The sequence below is a fragment of the Nicotiana tomentosiformis genome, chromosome 2 (genome assembly GCF_000390325.3).
Source record: "Nicotiana tomentosiformis chromosome 2, ASM39032v3, whole genome shotgun sequence".
Classification (NCBI taxonomy): Eukaryota; Viridiplantae; Streptophyta; class Magnoliopsida; order Solanales; family Solanaceae; genus Nicotiana; species Nicotiana tomentosiformis.
Genome location: NC_090813.1, coordinates 130,637,212 through 130,651,384, shown reverse-complemented (window position 1 = coordinate 130,651,384; position 14,173 = coordinate 130,637,212).

Here is a 14,173-nt window from a genome sequence, read left to right as displayed (position 1 = left end):
AGGTGTTATTTGGCTGAATGTCCAATAAGGAAGGTAAACTTTCGAGGACCCTTTTCACATGATTCTTGTCACTAGGTGAGAGCTTCTTCCACCAATCAAGAAGCAAAGGTGGGATGTTTTGAACCATGCCAAACCTGGGGACTTCGTGCCTCATTTTCTACAAAACAAATAGAGTTAGCCCTTTCCCCCTCCGGTTCTGACTATTTACATATTAATGATCAACATACCGGCATGTTTTTTCCAAGTAATGCACATAACGTGATGGTGTCCATTGGGATTATAGAAATCCCGTTGGGCGTTGGACAAGGCTTATCTTAGTGGATTGTCAGGCGGACAACGTTCTAACCCATACTAGGTTTGACATGATGCATGCACAGTTGATATTGGAGCGAGGTTTAAGTCCCAAAAGCATGTGCTCACACAATCAAAATCTCCGTGCTCAAGCTACAGTCAAAACCTGGCCTCTAGTCCCCCAGACTGGCCCATCATCAGCGCACAAAAATTAGATCTCACACCCCGTTCATAGAATCACAGGCCGGCGAATGCACAGCTGATACCGAGCGCTCGTGTACAAATGCTCAAAACAACCGATTGGGTCGTTACAAACTACAAGAAGTGAAAATATGGCATTAAAATAGTGTTAGGTCTGATGGACCTGGACCTTGCATTGACTGAACAAAAACCTGTTGAACCTGCAACTACTAGCACTACTAATGAGAAGGATAAGTATGAGAAATGGATCAAGGCTAACAAATTGAGCCTTATGATCATGAAAAGATCTATTTTTGATCACATAAAAGGTGCAATCAAGGATAATGGAAATGCAAAGGATTTCTTCAGTGTCATCGGACAGAAATTCCTAAATCTGATAAAGTTAAGATAGGTAGACTGATTGATAACTTGTCTACCATAAAGTATGACCCTTTAGGTAGTGTCCGTAATCATATTATGAAATTGGTTAACATTGCTACCAAACTGAATAATTTAGGTGTAACCATTACCGATGATTTTCTTGATGTAACGACCCGATCGATTGTTTTGAGTATTATAACCATGTTCCCCCATTTACTACTCAATTTATGCCTTACAGTTAATTTATGACTTATCGGGTTAGTTAGTTCGGGTCCGAAAGGATTTCGAAGTAAAATGAGACACTTAGTCTCATAATTGAAAACTTAAGTTGGAAAAGTTGATCGGATGTCGACTTATGTGTAAACAACCTCGGATTTGAATTCTGGTGATTCCAATAGCTCCGTATGGTGATTTTGGACTTAGGAGCGTACGTAAAAAGTTATTTGGAGGTCTGTAGTGGAATTATGCTTGAAATGCCGAAAGTTAAATTTTTGGAAAGTTTGACGGGGGGGTTGACTTTTTGATATCGGGGTAGGAATTTGATTCTCAAAATTGTAATAGGTTTGTTATGTTATTTATGAGTTGTGTGCAAAATTTGAGGTCAATCGGACTTGATTTGATATGTTCCGGCGTCATTTGTAGAAATTTGAAATTTCAAGGTTCATTAGGCTTGAATTGGGGTGTATTCATGGTTTTGATGTTGTTTGATGTGATTTAAGGCTTCGAGCAGGTTCGTGTTATGTATTGGGACTGGTTGGTATGATTGGACAGGGTCTCGGGGGCCTCAGATTTGATTCGGGGTGTTTCGGGATCAAGTTTAGGTATTTTGATGCTGCTAGTTGCTGGTTCTGGTATTATTCTCCGCGTTCGCGAGGAGCCTCTCACGTTCGCGAAGAAGGATTTTGCTGTTGGGATTTTGTTCTTCGCGTTCGCGAAGAGGCTCTCGCGATCGCGGAGAAGGAATTTTTGTTGTCCGCCGTCTAACTTTGGAGGCTCATATCTCATAATCTATAAGGAATTTGTGAGTTGATCCAAAAATGAATGTTGTAGCCCTATGTGTCTAATTTTCAGAAAGGTAAACCATTTGTCATTTGGAGTTGTGTACAAAATGTTATAGTAGATACACTACAGGCTGTCTGGGAAGGGTTTGAAAATGGATGTTGGAGAATTTGTTCATCGCGAACGCGAGGGTAGGGTCGCGAACGCGAAGAACAAACCCCTGGACAGTAGAATAAAGTCCAAATTCGTCTCATTCTTCCCCTTTTGGACCAAGGAAGCTCGGGTGAGGCGAGTTTTCTAGAGTTTTTCAAGGAAAACATTGCGATAAGAATTCCTAACCTGATTTTGGTTAAATTACATGAATTTATTGTTGTTTTTATCACTAAATTAGTGAATTAAGTTGAAAAATTTAGAAAACCCTCTTGGTTTAATTTGAAGATTTGAGGGTCGAGTTAAGGTCGGATTTTGGTAAAATTGGTATGGTTAGACTCGTGGTTGAATGTGCTTTTAGATTTTGTAACTTTTGTCGGGTTCAGAGACGTGAGCCCCACGGGAGATTTTTGAGCTAAATTTCGGATTTTGTTGGAAACTTTGTATGTTTCTTATGGAATTAATTCCAGTAATTTTTATTGACTGAATCGAATTAATTGTGACTAGATACGAGGCTTTTAGAGACTAATTCTCGAGGCAAGGGCATAGCAGAGTGAGAAATTACACGGGTTGAGGTAAGTAACTCTTCTAAAATTGGTTCTGAGGGTATGAATCCCCGAATTGGTATTATATAAATTGTTTGGAGGTGACGCATGCGATAGTTGACGAGCGTGTGGACGTGCACGATAGTTGACGTGCGTGTGGACGTGCACCATATAAATTGACTTGAGTAAATCCTATGAAGTTGCAAAGTTAAAGAATCATGTTATTATCTGAATATGCCACACGTGTTAGAGGAATTGAGCTGAGGCTCGTAATGAAGATCATGTTTAGGCTATGTGCTGATATTTTGGGACCCATAGGGTCGTGTTGCTTTTAAATTAATTATTTTAAAATGTACATTTCATACTTAGTCATGCTCATCCATTGTGAGGATATTTATTAAATCGGGGATGCCCGCCTGCAGCAGGCCATATCGACTTTATATATATATATATATATATATAATAATAATAATAATAATAATAATAATAATTATTATTATTATTATTATTATTATTATTATAGGATCAGATTGCACGCCGCATCAGGCCTTATAGGCTTTATTACTATATGGATCGGGACTGCCCGCCTACAGCAGGCCTTATAGGGTTTATTATTATTATGGGATTGGACTGCATGTCGTAGTAGGCCATATCGGCTTTATATAGCGCTTGGGCTGAAGGAGCCCCTCCGGAGTCTGTACACACCCCAGTGAGCGTAAATGATTATATATATTCGGGATGGACTTTCCAGGGCATGAATTTTCCCTAGACATGGATATTGTCCGTATCATTTACATTGGGGATAAATTACCCCAGGGCTGGATTGGCCTTATACAGTACTGAGTAAGTGACTGTCAGTCGATGTGTATATATATACGGGACGGAATATCCCTGGGCTGGATTGTCCATAAACAGTACCGAGTGACCGAATAATGTATGACCAGTATTTACATGAGGCCTTTCCACTGAGATGTCATATTCCTCATATCATGCAGTATTGATCCATTTCACTTGTACTGAGTTTAACTGTTGAACTTAAAAGCATGCCTATATTTTTGTACCATTATTTATACTGGACTATACCTGCGGAGCTCGTCACTACTTTCAACCCAGAGGTTAGTCTTGTTATTTATTGAGTTTGTTGTACTCATACTACACTCTGCATCTCGTGTGCAGATCCAGGTGCTTCCGGATACGACGGCTACTAGATTTCGGAGTTACTTCTGTTGGAGACTATCAAGGTAGCTGCTTGAAGTCTGCAGACTTGATTCCCTTACTATTTAGTTATTGTACTATTCTATATTTCAGACAACGATTTTTATCAATCAGACTTTGTATTCATTTAGATGGTCATGTACCAGTGACACCGGATTTTGGGAATGTTTATATTTGTATTTGTGAGATTTCTTCCGCTGAATTGTCACGACCCAAAACCTCACCCGTCGTGATGGGGCCTATCTTGATACTAGGCAAGCTGACAACATCAATAACCAACAATTTCTTTTAAATACTGAAAACATAATAATTAAGTTTAAGAGTAAATCCCACAAACATTAGAAATAAACATACTCCCAAAACCCGGTGTCACTAAGCACATGAGCATCTATATATTACAAGTATGGAAAAGTCGGTCTATATTAATCCGAGACAAAATACAATAAAGAAAAGGATAGGGAATGAGAGACAAGGTCTGTGAAACATATCATTTATGACTTGTGTGCAAAATTTGAAGTTATTCCAGATTGATTTGATGTGTTTCGGCACAAGTTATAGAATTTGAAAGTTTAAAGTTCATGGATTTTTGATTTTGAAGTGCAATTCATCGTTTTGATATTGTTTGATGCGATTTGAGACATCGATCAAGTTCGTAATGTGTTATGGGACTGGTTGGTATGATTGGTTGAGGTCCCGGGGGCCTCGGGTGTGTTTCGGGGTGGTTTCGGATCATTTGGAGCTGTTTTGTAACTACTGATTCTGGTGTCTGGTTTCCTTCTTCGCGAACGCGAAGAAAGTCCCGCGTTCGTGAAGAAGAAATTTTGGGGGTGCTAGATTTTACCTCCGCGAACGCGAAGGAGTGGACGTGAACACGAGGCAAGGTCTGGTCAAGCTTACACGAACGTGACACAGTGGTCGCGAACACAAAGAAGGAAGGGGAGCCGAGACCTTAAGCCATTAACCCTTCACGAACGCGAAGCATGGACTGCGAACGTGAAGAAGGAGGGTAGTTGGCTACCGCGAACGCGTGAGCTTGAATATGAACGTGATGCTGTACATGGTCAGGCCTTCGCGAACGCGAAGAAGAAAAGCCTGGGCAATGAGTTTAAGTTCAGAAAATGGGACTTCGTCCCATTTTCCATTTTTGACGGATTAGAGCTCGGGATGAGGCAATTTTTGGGATATTTTCAGAAGAAATAATGGGGTAAGTGTTCTTGACTCAATATTGGTTAAATTACCCAAATCCATGGTTGTTTTTAATATTTAATCGGTGAATTTAGTTGGGAAAAAATGTGAAAACCTTCTTGATTCAATTTAAGATTTTGAGGTCGAGCTATTATCAGAATTGAATGAAATTGGTACGGTTGAACTCGTATCGGATTGGGCATTCATATTTTACAACTTTTGTCGGGTTCCGAGATACGGGGCCCCACGGGCGATATTTGGGTTAAATTTTGGATTTTTGTAGAAAATTTGTATCTTCATATGGAATTTATTCTTACAATTTATATTGATTGAATCTAATTAATTATGACTAGATTCGAGCCGATCGGAGTCGGAAAATCGAGGATAGGGCATACTACTTGACTGATTGAGCGCAGTTTGAGGTAAGTATCTTGCCTAACCTTGTGTCGGGGATTTTCCCCTTAGGATTTGAGTCATATATGCTGATTGTAGTCTGTGTATGTGAGGTGGCGAGTGCGTGCTCAGACTTATTTGTGGAAAGTTGGTCTTTTTGGGTTCTTATGTTCTTATATTCACCGTGTATGATGTTGTTCTTGATACGCTTAAATTATTATTTGCTATTTTCACCTTTACATGCTTTGATTAGAGATAATTGCTTTAGGATTCACTCTTATTGTCTATTTGACCCTTATTCGACGTAACCAAAGATTTTACCTCTTCTATCATCGTGCTATATTTTTCATAACTGCTTATCTTTAATTGAAATCATTATTTTCTCATCCTATAATTGTTTAGTCTTAATTGGAGTTATGATTATCTTCTGTTGCTCATCCTTACTTGAATTGTTGAATATTCCTCGTAATTGCTCAACCTCAAAAGGAGTTTAGATAACCTATATCTTAGTTGACTTGCCATTATTTGGAACTATTTGACTCGTGTTGGCTTCTTACCATTGACTTGAATATTGTGGAATCGTTGCTATATTTGTTTTGTTTTCCATTATAAGTTGTTCTCCTTGTGCCTAGCATTCTTCACTGTGGTTATTCCTTGTGAATGAGTTCTACCATTCTTGTGATTTAAGTTCTTGAGTTGATTTGCTCGCTGTACCTTGCATCTCTGTCATTGTTGCTTTTGCACTTGTTGTGGTGAGGTACGAGGTTTCTGTTGTGTTATAGTTGTTATCTCTATTGTTTGTACTGCATATTTAAATTGGGACTACGGATGTATTCCGGGAGATCCCCCAGCACTGCATATATAAATTGGGACTACGGACGTATTCCGGGAGATCCCCCTGTCTTGCATATTTACTTTGGGACTACGAACGTATTTCGGGAGATCCCCCAGCACTGCATATTTAAATTGGAACTACGGACGTATTACGTGAGATCCCCCTGTCTTGCATATTTAACTCGGGACTACGGGACGGTATCCGGGAGATCCCCCAGCACTGCATATTTAAGTTGGGACTACGGACGTATTCCGGGAGATCCCTCTATCTCTCATATTTAATTTGGGACTACGGGACGGTATCCCGGTAGATTCCTCTGTGGTTATATCTGTGTTCGGAGCTGCTAATCTTCCATGTTTAAGTGTCACAGGGTAATTTATACTCGAAAGATATTACTGGAAAAGTTTATATTTGAAAGGTTTTTATCTTGAAAGAACTATATTTGAAAGATATTTATTTGAAGGAAGAATATTTTAAAAAAAAATATAAGAAATTTCTTATTGGAAAGGATTATATTCTAAAGACCTCAATTTAAAAACTTACGGGTGAAAGTTTACACTTGAAGGATTTGACTAATTTATTGGGGTTTGTTGGCTGAGTCCTGATGTGAAAACTATTGCAGTTGCTGAGTTACTACTTGCCTTTACTGTGTTATGATTTTAGGATTTGGGTTGTGCTTTCGTTCATTCTTCTGTGTCTTATTCTGGTGTTCCTCTGTTACTTGTTGTCTTTCCTTCTTTATTGCAGTTGTTATGTCGTTAGCCATATTCTGGGGTCCTCGGATAGATGTCATGTTCTGTCATCCCTATACTTATACTTGTTCAATTTATTAGACCAGTGGGTGTCTTGACTAGTCCTCGTCACTACTTCACCGAGGTTAGTCTTGATACTTACTGGGCACCGCTGTGGTGTGCTCATGCTACTCTTCTGCACATTTTTGTGTAGATCCAGGTATCGATCGTTAGTAGCGGTGCAGATCCTTGCTGAGGAGACTCAAGGTAAACCTGCCGCTGCGTTCGTAGGCTTCGGAGTTACCTTCCTATTTGTATTTACACTATTTTTACTTACTTCCGAACAGTTGTATTTAGAAGTGATAGCAAACTCTGTAGAGCTTATGACTTGTACTACCGGTTTTGGGAATTGTATGAGAATTCTATTTAACTCGTTAGATGTTATTTAAATAATGTTGTTTCAATTAATGTTTGGCTTACCTAGTACCTAAGAGTAGGTGCCATCACGATACCAAACGGAGGGAAAATTGGGTCGTGACAAGTTGGTATCAGAGCTTTAGGTTCATAGGTGCTACAAGTCATAAGCGAGTTTAGTAGAGTCTTGCGGATCGGTATGGAGACGTTTGTACTTATCTTCGAGAGGTTACAAAACTATTAGGATAATCTCACTTCTTTCATTCCATCGTGCAAGTTCATTAATCTCGAAGTTTGAACTTTTATCATTCCATTCTCTCATAGATGGTGAGGACGCGAGCTACAGTTGCTGATAACGTTACCCCAGAGCAGATGTCGCTAGAGGCAGAGGCCGACGAGGAGCATGTACCACAGCCAGAGTAACTCCAGAGCAGCAGGTTCACATTGGTCAGGTTTCGGGTATAGTACCAGTATAACCCGTTATCCCGGTTCAGCCTGAGGTCAGGCCAGAGGCATCAAAAAAAGAACAAAAGAGGCTTGAGAGGTTTAAGAAGTATAACCCACCTACTTTCAGTGGCACATCTTTAGAGGATGCCCAAGGATTTATAGAAAAGTGTCACCGTATTCTCCGCACCATGGGTATTGTGGAAGTGAGCGGAGTTACCTTTACTATATTTTAACTGTCAGGCGCAGCGTATCGGTGGTGGCAAATCTATGAAGAAGGTAGACCAGCTGATGCAACACCACCAACTTGGCTCAATTTTCGAAAATGTTCTTGAACGAGTTTGTTCCCCAGACTCTCCGAGATGCGTGACGCACAGAGTTTGAACGGTTGCGTCAGGGCACTATGGCAGTGTCAGAATATGCTATCAGGTTCAGTGAGTTAGCCCATCATGCACCTATGTTAGTTCCAACAATCAGAGAACGGGTCCGCAGATTCATTAAGGGGCTCGATTATGATATTAAAATATACATGGCTCGAGAGTTGCAAACTGATACTCCATTTCAACAAGTAGTGGAGATTGCAAGGAAGATTGAGGGTGTTTTATACAAGGAAAGGGAGTCTAAGGAGGACAAAAAGGTCTCGGAGATCTGGAGGGTTCAGTGGATTTTACTCTTCAGCTAGAACCCATTATAGCGGAGGCTTGAGCAGTCGGTCAGCTCAATCCGCACATCAGATTACTCGGAGTGCTCCAGTTTACAGCGCACCACCAGCACGAGATTTCTATAATGATTATTTCAGTTATCCAGCACAGGCTCAGTACGAGTATCCACGACCTCAGAGGGGTTGTTATCAGTGTAATTATACCACACGCATCAAGAGGAATGTCCCAGCTTTAGAAGAGACGGATTTCATCATATATTTAGGCTACAAGCCTTATTCTAGTTAATACTCCACATGCACAGTCAGCTAGAGGTGGAGGACAGGCGGGTAGTGGGTACCTAAGAGGTAGAGACATGACCCGTTGATATAATTGCTATGATTTGGCTGAGGCCAATACACCAGATGTGACGTTATAGGTACGATCCTGATTTTTTTATTATAAAAGGATATTTTTCTTAATTTGATTCGGTTCTAAATATTGAGGTGAGTCCTCCTATTATGTTCCACTTATGGGTGAGCTTCGTAAATTTGTGACCCACTTATATGTTTATCCCTGTCAGAAGATTTAAATATGTGAACCCGTGTCTGTCATTATATTTTTGGTACACAATCCCAAAACTAATTTTTGTTATTTATTACAGTGGGTTCAATGTGTTTCGGAATAATTGATTCCAATTTTTATGAATTATATGCCCTGCCGGTAGGAGGATTCATTATATGTTGTGAAAACTGTTTATGAAATATATTGAAAAGAAGGAAGAAAGGAAAAATTTAAATTTTAGTTGACACAATGGGCAAAATACTTGTGATTCGGGATGGAGGACGAGATTCTCATATCGGTCAAACTTCTCAAAATTAAACTTTCGGCATTTCAAGCCTAATTCCTCTACGGACTTCCAAATAATATTTCGGGCACGCTCCTCAACCCAAAATCACCATACGAAGCTAACGGAACCATCAGAATTTAAATTCGAGGTCGTTTACACATAGATCTATATCCGGTCCACTTTTCTAACTTAAATTTTCAATTATGAGACTAAGTATCTCATTTCACTCCGAGTTCCTTCCGGACCCGAACCAACTAACCCGATAACTCATAAATCAATTGTAAGACATAAATTGAGCAGTAAATGGGGGAACATGGTTATAATATTCAAAACGACTGATCGGGTCATTATATTCTCCCCCTCTTAAACAAACGTTCGTCCTTGAACGAGTCTAACAAAAGAACATACCTGAAATCACAGCATTTGAAGCAATAACGTCTGGCCTGGCTGGGAGGCATAGAAATAGGCCTGACCACCCCCTGATCTCCCTCCCCCTCTCGGGGCGACCCATAGCTGACTGAGCTCCGCCCCTAGCTGGCTAGGCGGGTGGTGGAGGAACTGGTGCTGGTGCCATTGGCCGAGTACTCTGCTGCAGAGTCCCATCCAACAACCTAGGGCAATATCTCGCAATGTGCCTAAAATCCCCGCACTCGAAACATCCCCTCCTCTGACGAAACTGTTGCTCCTAATGCCCAAAAGAATTACCCGATGATACCTGAGCGGGCGAGGCATAATGGGAACCCTGTGCTGGCAATGCATTGAATGATGACTGACTCTGCTGAAACTGGTCCTGCTGAAACTGAACTCCCTGAGGAGAACCACTGAAACCACCCTGACCACGAGGCCTCTTAACCTCCCTCTCAGTCCTCTTCTATCCTCAAACCATCTCAATCTGTCGAGCAATGTCGACAACCTCATCAAAGGTAACCCCAGATACTCTCTCACTGGTCATAAGCAATCAAAGTTGAAAACTGAGGCCATCTATAAACCTCCTGATCCTCTCTCGGTCTGTGGGAACCAACCAGACCGCATGATGAGCTAACTCGGAAAATTGCATCTTATACTGTGTAACAGACATCTCACCCTGGCGAAGCTGCTCAAACTGCCTGCGCAGCTCCTCTCTGCGGGACTCAGGTACAAACTTCTCCAGAAAAAGAAAGAAGAACTGCTGCCAAGTAAGGGGTGCTGCGCCAATAGGCCTACGCCTCTCGTAGGTCTCCCACCATCTGAGTGCAGCCCCAGAAAACTGAAAGGTAGTGAATAAGACCCCACAAGTCTCCAAAATACTAGCAGTACGGAGTATCCTCTGATACCTGTCCAAGAAATCCTGAGCGTCCTCTCTCTCTGTGCCACTGAAAGGTGGCGGCTGGAGTCTCCCAAATCTCTCCAACCTACGCTGATCATCCTCAGGCATAGCAGGAACCACATAATCATGTGCAGCTACAACCCGCTGGGCTAGTGGTGCCTCCGGTGTCTGAAGTCCCTGAACAACCTGCTCGAGTGTGCGAGCTATGGGAGTCTGAATGCCTCCCCCAGCCTGAGAAGTGGTTGCGGACGTCGAAATAGAGACTGCCTGAGCAAGGCCAGTACACGCTGTCAGAATCTGAGTTAGGGTCTCCTGAAGGCCAGGAATCACAATAGGCACAGGTGGTGCCTGAGCTGGCGCATCAACAACTGGAATCTGGTCCTGTTATGGGACAACCGATGGATTTGCAGGTACTGCCCCAACTGTTGTACGGGCTGCACCTCTGCCCCTACCATAACCTCTACCGCGGCCTTGACCTCTTGCGGCCTGAACTGGTGGTTGACCCTCTTGACCGGTAGCACGAATCCTCACCATCTGTGAGAGAATGAAATACAAATATTTAGTTAATTGAACACATAGAACGCACGATAAGAATCCAAGAATGTGAAATTTTCCTAAAGGTTCTTCAGCCTCTCGAAGATAAGTAGAGACGTCTCCGTATCAATTCGTAAGACTCTACGAAACCCGCTCATGACTCGTGAGACATATGTAACCTAGGCTTTGATACAAACTTGTCATGACCCAAAATCTAACCATGGTCGTGATGGTGCCTATCATGTTACAAGGCAAGCCTATTTACCAAAATATTACTACTAAATCGGTTATAAGAATTTAATAAAATATTTCAACATTTGAATTTATCATAAACTAAATCAACTTTAAATATATTATTTGTAATACGGAAACAAGCCACAAACATCGGGGTGTCACTAAGTCATGAGCGTCTAAATCTATGAACTAAGAAATGAAACTGTCTAACTGTCAATACAATCCCAAAGAGGTAATGATAAAAGGAGTAACAAGGTCCTGCGGACGCTAGCAGCTACCTTGCAATCTCTACAGATAGCCGGCCTGAACTCAACGATCGCCGCACTCTAACTCACTTGAATCTGCACATAAAGTGCAGGGTGTAGCATGAGTACAACCACCTCAAACAATGCTAAAACCATGAATTACACCCCAATTCAAGCCTAATGAACTTTGAAATTTCTAATTTCTACAAATGACTCCGGAACCTATCAAATCACGTTCGATTGACCTCAAATTTTGCACACAAGTCATAAATGACATAACAAAGGTATTCCAATTTTCAGAATTAGATTCCGACCCCGATATCAAAATGTCAACCCCTCGGTCAAACTTCTCAAAATTAAACTTTCGGCATTTCAAGCCTAATTCCTCTATGGACCTCCAAATAATATTTCGGACACGCTCCTAAACCCAAAATCACCATACGAAGCTAGCAGAACCATCCGAATTCAAATTCGAGGCCGTTTACACATAGATCTATATCCGGTCCACTTTTCTAACTTAAACTTTCAATTATGAGACTAAGTATCTCATTTCACTCCGAGTTCCTTCCAGACCCGAACCAACCAACCCGATAAGTCATAAATCAATTGCAAGACATAAATTGAGCAGTAAATGGGGGAACATGATTATAATATTCAAAACGACTGGCCGGGTCGTTACACTTATCCCCAACGGATTAGAAGCTTATCAAAAGAAAAAGTTCTTGCGGGAGTGTAGGAAATACTATTGGGGAGGAACCCTTTATGTTCCGAATTTGCGCCGACAACATCATTCGGCATTGTGTTTCGAAAGATTAGGTAATGCAAATTCTTAAAGCATGTCATGACTCCCCAGTTGGGGGACAACATGGTGGAAACCGTACTCCGAAAAAAGTGCTTGAATGTGGCTATTATTAGCCATTGATATACCAAGACGCAAACCAAATGGTCAAGGCATGTGATCAATGTCAAAGACAAAGGTCAATATCTAGAAGACGTGAGATGCCTATGAACTTTGTGATGGAGGTCGAGATCTTTGATGTGTGGGGGATGGATTTCATGGGTCCCTTCGTAAGCTCTTACGGCATGACATATATCTTGGTGGTAGTAGATTATGTATCCAAATGTGTCGAGGCAATCGCGTTGCCTAACAATGAGGCAAGGAGTGTAACCGCTTTCTTGAAGAACAACATATTCACGCAATTTGGAACCCCAAGAGTCATACTTAGTGATGGTGGTTTTCACTTTTGCAACAAGGCTTTCACCGGGAAGCACGAAAAATATTGAGTTAAACACGAGGTGGCCACTCCTTATCATCCTCAGTCAAGCAGTCAGGTTGAAGTCTCCAACAGGGAGATCAAAAACATCCTAGCAAAAAATATTAATACAAACAGGACCGACTGGTCAAGGAATATAGATGACACATTGTGGGCATATTGCACATCATTTAAGACTCCCATTGGCACCTCACCATACCGATTGGTTTTTGGTAAGGCGTGTCACTTGCCAGTGGAGCTTGAACATAAAGCTATGTAGGCATTGAAAAAGTTAAATCTTGACTGGGCCGAAACTGCTAATCTAAGGATGACACAACTCAATGAGATGTAAGAATTCTATCTTCATGCCTATGAGAGTGCAAACATGCATAAGGAAAGAAAGAAGTTTATTCGTGACAAGAAGATTTTGAAGCGGAAATTCAAATTTGGTGACTTGGTCTTACTCTTCAACTCAAGATTCAAGTTATTTCCGGGCAAACTCAAATCCAAATGGTATGGCCTGTTCAAAGTTGTGAATGTGTCTCCTTATGGTGCTATTGAATTGGAGTCTGAGGACGGGACTCGAACTTTCAAAGTAAATGGCCAAAGGGTCAAGCATTACCTTGGAATCAAAGGAGAAAGGCACTTGGTAGAACAATTCGCACTCAAGGATAGTCCTACACCAGCCCCTACCACTGATTAGCCAAAATAGGGATAACATCGCTGTGCCGCGACATTAAATGCTTCTTGGGAGGCAACCCATGTGTGGTAACACTTTTTGGTTAGATTTTAATTTCTGTAGATTTAGTTGTTAGTGTTGAGCTGTTTGACGTATGTGTTAGAATGCAGGTAACCCAAAATACAATGAAACAGGGTGCAAGTGCAGAGGAAAATGAAAGAAAGCATGCCCTATGGTCTGCGGCAACATATGCGGTCACATAATGGATATGCAGACCGCATAATGATCGCAGACACAATCAGAAGAAAATGCAATCTGGGCCTTCAAAAATGCGGTGAGATTTTTTTTTCTACGGCCCGCATAACGATTATGTGACCACAGAACCGATCGCAAAGCTGATTTGCCTCACTCAGTCACTAACTCATCGCATAACACATATGCGACCGCATAATGTGTTATGCGATGCACTTTCTCACCGAGAACCTTCTAGGTATTAAAACCCTAAATCCCTCACTCCGCATTTAAGTCATTCATTTACACTCTCACACATACGAGCACCGCATAACACAAAAGCAAAGAAAAAAAAAGAGACCAAAAATATTGAAAAAACAACACAAAATCACAAAAAGAAAAAGGAATTGAAAAGGAAGGGGTCACCTGGTTCGCATTTC